Source organism: Triticum aestivum, chromosome 4A (assembly GCF_018294505.1).
Source record: "Triticum aestivum cultivar Chinese Spring chromosome 4A, IWGSC CS RefSeq v2.1, whole genome shotgun sequence".
Taxonomy (NCBI): Eukaryota; Viridiplantae; Streptophyta; class Magnoliopsida; order Poales; family Poaceae; genus Triticum; species Triticum aestivum.
In genome coordinates, this window is record NC_057803.1 from 152,171,293 (window position 1) to 152,185,264 (window position 13,972).

The window sequence follows — 13,972 nt, forward strand, 5'->3', positions numbered from 1 at the left end:
GCAACAAAAAGAGGGGTTGTTGGAACAAACGAGGTAGCCGGAGGAGCTGAAGCTTGAAGTTGCACAGTCGGAGCAGGGGCCTGAGTAGTCGACGCCGAGGGCTAGTCAGTCTACAAAGGATCACCAGAATAAATAGTAGTCTGAACTAGATCACTAAGTTGCTGAACGACTGGTTCTGATGCTGATGTTGAGTGAGAAGCTTTGCTAGCAGGCACCCTCTTGCTCAGAGTCCTACCCCTCCTCCATGTATCCCTTTGTGGCACTTCTTCATCATCGTCATCGTCCGGAAGTTGAATAACATTTGTTGGCGCTACAAAACACTCAACCGTAAAAGTTCAGTCGACCATCAAAACAGTTGGCGAAGTAAGAGCTTGGCTATGGAGCTGTACCTGCTCGAGAAGTGGCCGCATCTGTGGTTTACGCGTCATCCTACTCCTTGTCAATATCCATGGATGTCCCAGAAGTAGCAGCGCTGAAAGATCCTAACTTCACTCAGTCAAACAAAGAAAGAAGTTCCCAATCAAAACGAAAACAAAGAGAAGAAACAATTACGCAGAAGCAACATGAACAACCACCTTGATCTTGGGCAGGGCCTTCCGGGGCTTTGGTGGGAGAACCTTGGGATGTTTCACGGCCTTCTCCATCGGATCTAGAGTCGAGGTCCGAGTGCACTTCGGAACTTTTGTACTTGGCGCAACTATTTTGCCGCGCCCGCCTGCAGGATCATGCGACTGCTTGGAACGCCGTTCGGAGCAAGGCGGCGAGTCAACTTCCTCACTACTACCAGAATCCTATATTTTTCTCGTCGCTTCCATCTTCAGATTGCCAGTCGGCACTTCCTCCATCACTCTCCACTCCCTCCTGGTGCTTCTCCCCGTTCGGCATTGAGTACATCTTGGTAAATCTGCAAGACATAAACTACAAGTATCAGTCGGATCCGGGAGCAATTGCAGATCGAAAGAAGAAAACACTCGGTATTTTGAGCATGACCTCTTCTGGCTCGTGGTCAGTGTCGAATGGCAGAATTCTTCTAGACCCCTGTAGGATCGAAAGTATGTCTAGAGGGGGGGTGATTAGACTACTTGACCAAATAAAAATCTAGCCTTTTCCCAATTTTAGTTCTTGGCAGATTTTGGCAACTTTGGACAAGTCAAGCAATCTTAACACAATTCAAGCAAGCATGCAAAGAGTATATGAGTAGCGGAAAGTAAAGCATGCAACTTGCAAGAATGTAAAGGGAAGGGTTTGGACGATTCAAACGCAATTGGAGACACGGATGTTTTTGTCGTGGTTCCGATAGGTGGTGCTATCGTACATCCACGTTGATGGAGACTTCAACCCACGAAGGGTAACGGTTGCGCGAGTCCACGGAGGGCTCCACCCACGAAGGGTCCACGAAGAAGCAACCTTGTCTATCCCACCATGGCCATCGCCCACGAAGGACTTGCCTCACTAGCGGTAGATCTTAACAAAGTAGGCGATCTCCTTGCCCTTACAAACTCCTTGGTTCAACTCCACAATCTTATCGGAGGCTCCCAAGTGACACCTAGCCAATCTAGGAGACACCACTCTCCAAGAAGTAACAAATGGTGTGTTGATGATGAACTCCTTGCTCTTGTGCTTCAAATGATAGTCTCCCCAACACTCAACTCTCTCTCACGGGATCTGGATTTGGTGGAAAGAAGATTTGAGTGGAAAGCAACTTGGGGAAGGCTAGAGATCAAGATTTACATGGTAGGAATGGAATATCTTGGTCTCAACACAAGTGTAGGTGGTTCTCTCTCAGAAAAAGTAAGTTGGAAGTGTAGGTTCGTTCTGATGGCTCTCTCTACGAATGAAGAGGTGGTGGAGGGGTATATATAGCCTCCACACAAAATCTAACCGTTACACATAACTTCCCAAACTCGGTGGGACCGAATGGTTAAACCTGGTCGGACCGATTTAGCAAAGCTAGTGACCGTTAGGGTTTTCGGTGGGACCGACATGCAACTCGGTAGGACTCATATGATTAGGGTTAGGGCATAACATAATCTCGGTGAGACCGATTACACAAACTCGGTGAGACCGATTTTGGTAATAAGCTAACCAGAGAGTTTGTCAGGTAAACACGGTGGGACCGATCGCTCATCTCGGTGAGACCAAAACGTTACGAAGGGAAAATAGAGAGTTTACATTGCAATCTAGGTGGGACCAACCGCTCATCTCGGTGAGACCGAAATGTTACGAAGGGAAACAGAGAGATTACAACCCCATCTCAGTGAGACCGAGATCCCTATCAGTGAGACCGATTTGCTTAGGGTTTGTGGCAGTGGCTATGACATTTGAAACTTGGTGGCGCCGGATAGGAAGAATCGGTGGGGCCGAGTTTGACTGTTAGTTTAGTTCATATGTGTATGTGAGAAAGTAGTTGAGGGTTTTGGAGCATGTCACTAAGCATTTTGAGAAAGAACCTCATTAGGCAACACCTCAACCCTCCTTGATAGTATTGGCTTTTCCTATAGACTCAATGTGATCTTGGATCACTAAAATGGAAAATGTAGAGTCTTGAGCTTTGAGCTTGAGCCAATCCTTTGTCCTTAGCATTTTGAGGGGTCCACTTTTCTCATCCATGCCATGCCAATCATTGAGCTTTCCTAAGATATTAATCTTGAAATAGCATTAGCTCAATGATCTATATGTTGTTAGGAATTACCAAAACCACCTAGGGATAGTTGCACTTTCAATCTCCCCCTTTTTCGTAATTGATGACAACATATAGATCAAAGCTTCGACAAATGATAATAAGAGTGAAAAACATTGTCGCTTTGAGAAGTATGTGAAAAGCAAGAGCTCCCCCTAAATTTGTGCATAGTTTAAGATTTGCTTTGGACTACAAATGCACAAAGAGTTAGGATCATGGGTTACTCTTCCATGTCACATACATCTTGGTGGAGCGCTGAAAATGATAATAATTAAAATACATGTACTCATCACCAAGCAAAGTGAGTGATCATATAAAAGGATAATGTCATCCAACAAGCATTAAGGTAGCATATGATCAAACACATGATCATCTAAGCAAGCACAAAGTATAAAGTATCTCAACCAAGCAAATAATAAAGTTCAACCACCAAGGAGAAAGCAAGAGAGAACAAAAGCAACACTCTTTCTCGAAGCCTATGATCTATACATTTTCTCCCCCTTTGGCAACAAGTTACCAAAAAGTTCATAAAAATGCATAGTGCTAAATCGTCACTCGGGCTTGGTCTTTAGGTGGTGGTGTAGACAGAACTCCAAGGACGAAGGCGTCAGTCGATGTAGATGGAGCTGGTGGAGTAGGTGCTGGAGCTGATGGCACTGAAGCTGTAGCTGGTGTAGATGAAGTTGCTCTAGTGTCTGTGATAGGCATAGCAGCAGACCTCTGACCTCTGGGCACTCTAGCAAAAGCATCAGTGGTTGTCTTCCCCTTCTTCTCCTGCACTTCCTCCTGAAGTTGCTCAACAACAGACTGTATCTCAGTAACCTTCACATCTAAGTCATAGAACTTCTGCTCCATGATCCTCTCCAAGCTCTCCTGGTTTTGAGTCATGGTAGCCAGTCCCTTCTCAATCCTCAGAGTGGAGGCAATCAAGTAGCCAAGCTGATCTTGCTTGCTCTTCAGAAGATACTGAGATGCCTCATCCATGGTTGGCATCTTTGCAGCCTTTTCAGCCCTTGCCTTCTCCTTCTTGGCTTGTGCGTGCACAGAAGGTGGTTCGTTTTCATCCATCACCATAGTGTTGTCCTCAAAGTCTGGGTAGATGGGCAGGTGCTTCTTGTCCAGCAGATATGTGCTAGTGCCCATCTTGGAGTTGATCAGCTCCTGGATCTATGGGGCATACCCACAACTTCTCTTCTGATCTACAGCTGTCCTCTTTATGGTTTCCACAATTAGGCTCATGACTTTGAACTTTTGAGGAACATCAAAAATGTGCAGCAAGTTGATGGAGTGACCCCCGATCATCTTGTGATCACCTGACTTTGGCAAAAGAGTGTGCCTGAGGATCCAGTTGATTGTTGGCAAGCTGATAGAAGGTAATGTACTGATCCAAACTTGTGTGTCTCAAGAGCAGCATCTGGGATCTCTTTGTACATGTGTGCCATGGTGTTGTGATCCTTCTTCTTCTTGGCATAGACATCCAAGTCATCTTCTTGTTCTTCTAGGGCATTTATCAACTGAGCCCATTCTGCAACTGTTGATTGGTACCTAGTGCCTTCAGACATCCAGACAATCCTTCCATCTGGGTAGAAGTGAGTTGTGGAGTAGAACTGCATGATGAGCTCATCATTCCACTTTGTGAGCTTCTGAGCCACAAACTCATCGACTCCACACGCCTTGAAGCTGTCATATACTCCAGGGAAGTGATCCTCATTTTCCTTAATGAATGTGCAACCGACCCATCTCATGTCACACACTATGGGCTTCTTGTCAAGATAGTCTCATAGAAGTCCCGATGTTCCTTTGTATGGAACCTGTAGTCCACATCAGTTCTTCTTCTGGTGGCATATGGATCTGACTCTCTCCATAGCCTCAATCCTAAATCCTTCCTTATCTTCATGTTCTTAGCTACTGGATGAGTATCATTGTGGTCTGGAATTTTTGGTTTCAACTTCCTCAAGACATGTGACTCTTCTTCTTCCATTATAGCTTTAGGCACTGGGGCCTTGTTCTTCTCCTCAGCAGGGATGTTCCTGGTGCTCCTATTTGGTTTTGGCTTTGGAGCTAGAGCAGCAGTCTTAGGGGCAGTCTTAGGCTTAGATGGAACAGCCCCTGCCCTTATAGCATCTCCCATAAGCTTTTGAGCTTTGGATGCTGGTGTTGCATCCTCTTCCTCTTCTTCAGAGTCTTTCATTATTGAAGATCTCCCAAGCACTCTGGCAGTGGTCTTCTTGACCCTCTCTTTTCTTTTCTTTTCTGCCACAACTGCTCTTTGGGTGCAGATCCCAAAGTCTCTTGAGTGGATGTTCTGGCTTTTTACATGGGAGCTCTCTTGGCAGGAACCTTTTGCTTCATCCCTGGCTTAGTGGCAGCAGTTGTGCCATATTCTTTTTTCAGGACTTTCCTCTTTGAGGTGGCCTCTTCCTCAGCAGCCACATAGTCCTCATCCTCTGAATCTGAGGTTTTCTTCTTTCTGGTCCTGGTGGCTGCCTTAGGCAAGTTACTGGGTGTGCTCCTGCTTCCATCATCTAAGCTACTGGAGGGACTAGTGCCCTCAATCATGTTAACCTGCTCCTCAGATTTGTTCTAACTGTCACTCTGATCTGACATGATGCAAACACTGACAACAAACCCTATGAATAGATTATAGATGAGGTAGAGTGGATGAGCATCACAAAGTGTAGAGGTTTTTGCAAAAGAATGAATCAAAAAACTTAGTTTTAGTTTTCCACAGAAAGCATTTCGGATCTACCGATTTGAAATCTCGGTGATACTGAACCAGCTGTTGGAACCTAAACTAGTGAACTCGGTCAGACCGAGTCACAGTTCGGTGGCACCGAGACTGCTAGGGTTTCACAAAGACTCGAACTCGGTCACACCGATTTGCAATTCTCAGTCAGACCGAGAATCACATGTGCAATGGCCTGAGCCAAATTGGTGGAACCGATTTCAACAACTCGGTCGGTCCGAGATGGTTTCAGCAGAAACCTAACCCTAAATTTCAAATCCTCATCTAAACTACGGAGTGTTTTCATTGGATAGAGTGATCTCAATCGTGGCAAGGTACATGGCAAAACAATGTGCTGGGGAATCAGAGTGAGAACAGCAAAAAGATCAAGTCCATACCCTAGTTCGGCGATGGACTCACTACGGCGGCAACGGTGGAGACGATCCCGTTGACGGTGGTGGAGACCAGCGACTGGAGGCGGCTGGCGACGAGGAGGACGATCTGGAGACCCAGGGAGGCAGAGCAGGCTGAGCGCGGGCGAAGAGGTTCGGAAAGTTTTCCAAATTTTGGACCGTGGGTATATATAGCCTGACCCTGTCGGTGTGACCAAGTGGAACAACTCGGTGGCACCGAGATGCATAACTGCGAGCAGTTACTGCAACTCGGTGTGACCGAAAAGTTCAAATCGGTTGCACCAAGATTAAAAACCTAGATCGACTTAGTGATCTCGGTATGACCGAAATGGATGAGTCGGTCATACCTAAACGCACAAAGAAGTTTTGGAAGTTCAAGTCTATGACGAATCGGGGACTCCGAGTGCTCCTCACACAGAGTGGTTCGAATCTGACTTGATCAAACTTTGTGATGCAGCATGAATAGAGTTTGAGAAGAGAAGAGCATAGATAGCTAGAGAAGGTTCTTAGGCATTCTTGTCCATCCACTTGGCAAAAGAAAAAGAAACCAACCAATCAAAACAACAAGTGGACGTCCTCGAATGAGTAAATTATGCAACGAACATGATCACACGATAAAATGACAAATGAAATATGTGGCAAAGCATGCACAAACAATTCTAGCATCTATCAAGCAATTGGCAATGATTAGGTCATCTATATATGAGTATATTGACTTAGGAGTCAAATGAGAACATTTGATCATAGGTCATACTCATCGTTTAAGCACAAGTGGGGTTACCACTTTTACATAAAGTGTTGTTGTGTTCACACCATTAGAGTTGCTTTAGCTCAATTCTTAGAGTAAAGCTCCCCCTAGATGTGAGACCCCCTAAGAGGGATGAACTAACCTTGGGTTTTGTCGATGATGACTTCATGTAGGTGTTGAGGATGTGGATGCTCTAAGTTGATGTAGATTATTCGGAGCTATCCTTTGGAGTGAGTTGCACTTTCAATACCTACACGGGTTAGTCCCACAAGGAACAAACAAGGATATCCATAGACATAGAGTGATGCACACACAAGATGATGTCTATGAGAGCATTAGGTTACCTTGTCCCTTGTCTTACCAACAAGAGGGTTTGTGACTCCTTGAACTAGTGCAAGATGTGGAAGTTGATTGACTTGTTCTTGCCAAAATGATAAGAGTGAAGTATGTTGGCGGAGTCACCCTCAAGAACTCTCTAGTTCTTCTTCTTCGGGATCCACACCATCTTGATTGGAATCCTCTGAGTTGTAGTTGTACTTGATGAAGTGGAACTTGATGTAGTCTTGGGAATCCACTTGACCAAGGTCTTAGGAGCTTCTTCAAATGCATCAATTTCCTCTTGAAGCTTGTCCTTGTCTTTTTCCTTGTGGTCTTGTGGTGGAAGATCATCTTGAGCTTGTGTCCCTTTCAAAGAAGTAGGATCATACTTCTCTTGTTGAGGAACAAACTTCGTCTTGGCGTATTGATCTTCTTCCCACTCAACTCCATTGGCACTGAACTTTCGTTCAAAACCAATACCTTGATTCTTCCGGTGCCTTCCTTGCTTGCGTACAATTTCCTTGGATTGCTTACTCCCGGCAAGGCTCTTGTAAACACCTTTATCTATGATTCCCTTCAATAAGCTATTTTCTTGCTGAAGTGTAACTTGGCTAAGAGAATAATTAGTGGAATCAAGAGAACTACTAGAAGCAACAATATTGGATTTAGCATGATTATTGTTACTACTAGAGGAAGAATCCTTCTTGTTATTGTTACTAGACTTTACTTGAGGCATGTAAGTGGATAAGAGTAAACGCTTGGCAATGTAAGAAGAACTTTTCTTGCGAAGATCATCATTGATTGCCTTTAAGAACTCATGCTCTTGCTCAAGATTGAGCTTCTCAAAATGTAATTTCTCATGAGTCCTTAAAAGTTCTCAATGATCTCCTAAGATAGTTTCATGAGCTAACTTAAGAGTGTTTAGTTCTTTAGTTAGAGACACAATCTTCTCCTTATCATTTTCATTCGTTTCATCTTGATTAGCATGATTAATTGACGTTTCATCATAGTATTCATCACTAGAGTTGTCAACAAGTAAATCATCATCACCTAACAAGTCATCTTCATCAGTATTGAAATCAACATACTCAGGGTGTGATACATTTGGACCTTTGGCCATGAAGCATCTTCCAATTCCTTCATTTGGTGAATCAAATATGTCATAGGAGTTAGTTGACACAAGTGCTAGACCAGCAACACCTTCATCTTGAGTATATTCGGAGTCGGAGTGATAGCTTGTCTCGAAGTGATTGTCGGAGTCAGAGTCGGATACCCATTCACCAACATGAGCTTGATGTCTTCGTTTTGTGTAGCTCCTTGATGACTTGTCCTTCATTTCCAAATCCTTGCTTCTTCGGGATGTTCTTCGTTCATAATGATCATCTCTACTCCTTCTCTCTCTTGATGGTGATTCTTCTCTTCTACTTCTTTTTGGAGAATCTTCTCTTCTCTTGTAGGGTGTCGTACACTCATTGGAATAGTGTCCAGGTCTTCCACAATTGTAGCAGTTTCGCTCTCGACTAGAAGATCTTTTTTCATTGTAGGACCTTGACTTGGAACTTCTCTCTTTGCTTCTACTCTTGTAGAACTTGTTGAAGTTCTTCACCATTAGGCTCAATTCTTCATTGAAGGTTTGTTTCTCACTTGATGATGTGGGAGCTTCACATGAGGCTTTGTAAGCACCACTTGACTTGTTATGGAGCTCCTCCTTATCCTTGAGTGACATCTCATGAGCAACAATTCTTCAAATGACTTCTGTTGGCTTGAGATCTTTGTAATTTGGCATCATTTGGATCAATGTGCATATGGTATCATATTTTCCATCCAAGGCTCTTAGGATCTTCTTGATGATGAATTTGTCGGTCATCTCTTCACTTCCTAAGCCGGCAATCTCATTTGTGATAAGAGCAAGCCTAGAGTACATTTCAGCGACACCTTCACCATCCTACATTTTGAACTTGTCAAGTTGACTTTGAAGCACATCCAACTTGGATTCCTTGACGGAGTCGATACCTTCGTGCATATCAATCAAAGTATCCCAAATTTCCTTTGCATTCTCAAGATGGCTGATTTTGTTGAATTCTTCGGGGCGCAATTTGTTAAAGAGGATATCACAAGCTTGAGCATTGTATTGTAGCATCTTCAACTCTTCCGCGGTAGCTTCATGGTTCGGTTATCTCCCATCAAAGAATTCACCTTGCAAGCCAATACACACAATAGCCCAAACAGCGGGGTTATGTCCAAGAATATGCATTTTCATCTTATGCCTCCAACTAGCAAAATTAGTACCATCAAAGTAAGGACCTCTACGGTGGTAATTTCCCTCGCTAGACACCATACTCTCCTAGGTTGTGAAACCAAGGCTATGACCATCAAAAGCTATGGAAATCAAAGCAAATGGATCAAAAGTATGTCTAGAGGGGGGGTGATTAGACTACTTGACCAAATAAAAATCTAGCCTTATCCCAATTTTAGTTCTTGGCAGATTTTAGCAACTTTGGACAAGTCAAGCAATCTTAACACAATTCAAGCAAGCATGCAAAGAGTATATGAGTAGTGGAAAGTAAAGCATGCAACTTGCAAGAATGTAAAGGGAAGGGTTTGGAGGATTCAAACGCAATTGGAGACATAGATGTTTTTGTTGTGGTTCCGATAGGTGGTGCTATCGTACATCCACATTGATGGAGACTTCAACCCACGAAGGGTAACAGTTGTGCGAGTCCACAAAGGGCTCCACCCACGAAGGGTCCACGAAGAAGCAACCTTGTCAATCCCACCATGGCCATCGCCCACGAATGACTTGCCTCACTAGCGGTAGATCTTCACGAAGTAGGCAATCTCCTTGCCCTTACAAACTCCTTGGTTCAACTCCACAATCTTATCGGAGGCTCCCAAGTGACACCTAGCCAATCTAGCAGACACCACTATCCAAGAAGTAAGAAATGGTGTGTTGATGATGAACTCCTTGATCTTGTGCTTCAAATGATAGTCTCCCCAACACTCAACTCTCTCTCACAGGATTTGGATTTGGTGGAAAGAAGACTTGAGTGGAAAGCAACTTGGGGAAGGCTAGAGATCAAGATTTATATGGTAGGAATGGAATATCTTGGTCTCAACACAAGTGTAGGTGGTCCTCTCTCAGAAAAAGTAAGTAGGAAGTGTAGGTTTGTTTTGATGGCTCTCTCTACGAATGAAGAGGTGGTGGAGGGGTATATATAGCCTCCACACAAAATCTGACCATTACACATAACTTCCCAAACTCAGTGGGACCGAATGGTTAAACTCGGTCGGACCGATTTAGCAAAGCTAGTGACCATTAGGGTTTTTGGTGGGACCGACATGCAACTCAGTAGGACCGATATGATTAGGGTTAGGGCATAACATAATCTCGGTGAGACCGATTACACAAACTCGGTGAGACCGATTTTGGTAATAAGCTAACCAGAGAGTTGGTCAGGTAAACTCGGTGGGACCGATCACTCATTTCGGTGAGACCAAAATGTTAAGAAGGGAAAACAGAGAGTTTACATTGCAATCTCGGTGGGACCGGTCGTTCATCTCGGTGAGACCGAAATGTTATGAAGGGAAACAGAGAGATTACAACCCCATCTCAGTGAGACCGAGATCCCTATCAGTGAGACCGATTTGCTTAGGGTTTGTGCCAGTGGCTATGACATTTGAAACTTGGTGGCGCCGGATAGGAAGAATCGGTGGGGCCGAGTTTGACTATTAGTTTAGTTCATATGTGGATGCGAGAAAGTAGTTGAGGGTTTTGGAGCATGTCACTAAGCATTTTGAGAAAGAACCTCATTAAGCAACACCTCATCCCTCCTTGATAGTATTGGCTTTTCCTATAGACTCAATGTGATCTTGGATCACTAAAATGGAAAATGTAGAGTCTTGAGCTTTGAGCTTGAGCCAATCCTTTGTCCTTAGCATTTTGAGGGGTCCACTTTTCTCATCCATGCCATGCCAATCATTGAGCTTTCCTGAGATATTAATCTTGAAATAGCATTAGCTCAATGAGCTATATGTTGTTAGGAATTACCAAAACCACCTAGGGATAGTTGCACTTTCAACCCCCTGGGTTTATCCTTGTTCCTAGTAATGCTCCACAGCCACTGAGCCACCGTCTCCTCGGCAACCTCCTCTGGGTGACCCGAGCAGTGTCTTCAGGGCCCGAGTACATCCACATCAGATGATCGCGGGCTTGGAGAGGCTGGATGCATCAACTGAGGAACACCTCCAATAGATCCATGCCAGTCAAACCCTCCCGAACTAAGTTAACGACTTGGTCAACTAAAAGGGACACCTCGCCTTTCTCCTCCAGGGTCACAATCAGTGAAGAAGGTTGGCGGAGTCGCTCCATATTGAAAGGGGGAGGCCGGTCGACTGGCCAGGAGTCGGGACGTCTTTGCAGTAGAACCAGGTCGACTACCGTCCACAGACTGACTCAGGAAGGGTCATGGAAGGAAAAGTGCTTCTACCCCTGGTTTGAATCCCTAAACCCCCGCACTTCTGGATCACGTGCATCTTTTCGTCAGTCGGATTTCCTTTATTCACCGTTTGAGAACGGCAAGTGAAGATGTGTTTGAATAAACCCCAGTGTGGTTGGAATCCCAAGAAGTTTTTGCATAATGAGATGTACGCAGCAAGATACGTGATTGTGTTGGGGGAGGAATAGTGAATCTGAGCACCAAAAAAGTTCAAGAAACCCCGAAAGAACGGATGTGGACGAAGGGAAAAACCTCGATCGACATGGGTAGTGAGGTGGACACGCTCACCCTCGCGCGGCTGGGGCTCAGATTCCCCCTCCGGCAGCCTCCAAGATCCATCAACGATCATGTCATTCGCGGCGAGCCTCTCCAAATCCTCCAGCTCGACGGTGGAGCGGATCCAGTCCCCCTGGATCCAACCAGGTGGTAGATCGGACCACGACGACGACCCCCGAGCCGTCTTCTTGCCTTTCACCGCTGCCTTCTTCGCATGCTCCATAGCCGCGGTCTTCTCCTTCCCCATGGCGGCGGAGTGCAAGCAGGGCAGGCAGAAGCGTCGAGAGCAGAGAGATGCGCGGTGGAGAAGCACAGGAGAAGAGGACCGAATGAGGAGCACTATGCATTGCATCAACCCGAGCACTCTTTATGGGGCTGCTTCCGAGTGATCTTATCACATCCCGCAACAGGCGCTTGCCCGATACGTGGCGGAAAAAGTGGCACGGAGATCGAGGCATCCTGTCTTTTCACTCCGTTTACTGCGACACTCTCCATCCCACACGCCCGTGAGATCCGGGAACCACAGAACAACCAATCGCATAGAAGGTTTTGCACTCTAATTCACTCGAAGATTACCAGCATAATTCATTCGACGACCACATAATCGATCAAGGCGACTGATGCAAGGTTGAAGTTCCAGTATTATTTCCAAACTCCGATGAAATACCTCTAAAGCATGGAATCAAGTTGGAACCAACTTCAACCCTTCTTCACTCGGTCCTCAATCCATTTGGGGGCTAATGATGATGACATGTACCTAGGGTGGGGTTATAGACCTGACCTAGACGCCCTACCCAAGGACACTACCCTAGATTCAAAGACATTCAAAGTATGACAGAAGATACCGACTGAAATCACCTTGGAGTGCAATCCACTCGACCAGCTATTCCACTCGACCAAGATAAAGTCACTCGACCATACGAAGAATCACTCGGAGTACAGAAGATCTAAAGCCACCCCAGGATGGCAACGGTTAGGCGTTCACTCCGTAGTCTTAAAGGTCATTAATACACCGGTGCGCGTCGGTCCTAAACAAACGGTTTTAACCCCTTTCCGCGAAGGCATTTGGAACTATCGCCAAGTGAGTGTGTGTGTGTGTGTGTGTGTGATAGGGTGTCCTTCCCACATGACCCAGAACTCGTCGGGGATAGGCCCTCCTGGGACCCAGGCTGGGGCCGTGTGCGATCGGGCGAGGCATCGAAACCCAATCATTTCTGTAGGTATGTACATCCCACACGGTAATCCGAGAAAATCATTTCCGTAGGTATGTACATCCCACATGGTGAAGCCCAAAAAACATTTCCATTCGTATGTATATCACACACAGTCAATCCAAGGAATATGTTTCCGTTCTTATGTACATCCCACATAGTCAATCCAGGGAAAACGTTTCCGTTCGTATGTACATCCCACACAGTTTTATGTATACGCTCGTGTGTGAAAGGTGTAACTATCACACATGCTCTGCCTTGGTTAACTGTTTGCTTTCGTTAACTACATCACACACGATTTTGATGTAGAAAATTGTGTGGCATTGGGCTATCCATCACAAGCGATTTTACTGCCAGAACCGTTTACAAAGTTCCATGACCGTCTGTTCTCTTTTTATTTTTGCCTACAATTTATTATTCCAATTGGAAATTTCGAAATATGAAACGTGCAATTCAAATTCTCAGCACAATGGTTCAACAACAAATCCATAAATAAAATTTCCAGTACAATATGTTCAGTAATTACAGGGTTAGGCAGCAATTAACTATGATGAACCACAGTATTTAAAGGCGGTAAAGGTGAAGAGACAAGTGTAAATCATTTTGATTGCCGACGGTGTTGAAGAAGCGGAATGCCCATAATGTGCCTTCCTGCATGCCATAGGCACGAACCACTTTTGTCCAACCCCTTGTGACGATCACCCGCCCATCCTTCACCGCCTTCAGGAAGACTTCTAGAGCATTAACATGGTAGCATGAATTATATACTTTAACCTTACTTGCCTCCACTCCGGTCATGCAGTTTGCAAGGTAATCATTAGTAAATAGCTTCGGAAACCACTGAAAAGAGAAAAATATCAGATAATGAGGTCTAATAGAGTAACTTGTTGTGGGGGAAAAGGCAACACATTACTTACCATCCTAAAGTTCACTGTTATCTTCAACAAAGTGTAAATAAAGAGCTTAATTCCAATCACCCGTTTCTTTCGCCTAACAATCTTTCTCAGTTTCCTCACTTGATGCTTGTTCATGAATATCTCATTGCCCCATACTCAAAAGGAATCGAAGCGTGGATCAGTACCGCTCATATATGTACCTACAAGCA